The 1,053-nt window shown below is 44.7% G+C and overlaps 1 non-coding gene across 1 annotated transcript; it reads right to left on the minus strand.

Annotated features, from left to right (window-relative positions):
* Positions 1–244: 244 nt before the first annotated feature.
* TRNAA-UGC (transfer RNA alanine (anticodon UGC)) lies at positions 245–316 on the minus strand. The gene has a single exon. It is a non-coding gene; the product is annotated as a tRNA-Ala (tRNA).
* Between the last annotated feature and the right edge of the window lie 737 nt (positions 317–1,053).

A 1,053-nucleotide genomic window follows, 5' to 3' on the forward strand; every position in this document is an offset into this window, starting at 1 on the left:
TCGCTTTATAGTTTCGTTCCTTCGCTTCGCGGAAATTTTTTTCACAGGACAGCGGTCACCGAGAACAATTTGTTGACGGCAATTCACCTGGCACGCAGTTTTGTATGTTTTGTCAAAAGACGGAGGTTTTAACATAAAAAAAAGTTTGCAGAAATCGGTAAAAAGAACGACAAAGAAAACGTCGATCAGTGAGCAGTAGTGGTAAGTGCAGTGGCAGTTTGTTATGACAGAAAAAAAAATGACGTGGAGGAGCCGGGGTTCGAACCCGGGACTTCTCGCATGCAAAGCGAGCGCTCTACCACTGAGCTACACCCACGACACAGCGGAAGCATGCCGAAAAATGTTGTGAATGCGTGGTTATTCTTTTGTGTCAACTGCAGCCCGTTTCGAAATAGGCATAAGATAAACAGAAAACTATGACAAGTTTTCACAGCGAGGCGAAACCTTCCTTGTGGCCTTAGGAATAACCAGGAAAGATGAAGCCGAGCAGTGGTTGCGAAAAAAAAAAACACAAGAGAAAAGATTATGACTACAACGACGATGCGTTTTCATCACCACTTTTCTAGCGTCCCACTTGTAAAGCTACCTGCTTTCACCATGTATTCCTTTATACTAGCTCACCTTCACGTCGTTCGAAGTCATGCGATTATAGCACCAGTACGGTAGTTATTGGAATCATGTACGAGAAGTTCAAACCTTACGAATTCACTGCCGTAGGGTTACACGTAAGAGCGGTATGAGGATGTTTTAAAGTCCAATGCTTTATTTACAGAATAGGTGCAGTGCCCCTGGCAGCACACAACACAGAGTGGAAAATACCTACATTCTTTGAACCCAACGAGTGAAGTCGTTCGCACATCAAGGTCTCTTTGTCCAATCTGGCAGAAGTCGGCTTTGTCTTCGCTACACTAGTCGATGATTGCATACGGCAGCGCTGGCCCCTTAAATTCTCTTCGAGCGTCGTTTCTCGCTTAGTTTGAAGAAACGAAACCGAAATAAACACCACGCAGGGGTCCTTGCCCAAAATGAAACATCACGTTGCCAACATCAGTG

The sequence above is a fragment of the Rhipicephalus microplus genome, chromosome 3 (assembly GCF_043290135.1).
Source record: "Rhipicephalus microplus isolate Deutch F79 chromosome 3, USDA_Rmic, whole genome shotgun sequence".
Lineage (NCBI taxonomy): Eukaryota > Metazoa > Arthropoda > Arachnida > Ixodida > Ixodidae > Rhipicephalus > Rhipicephalus microplus.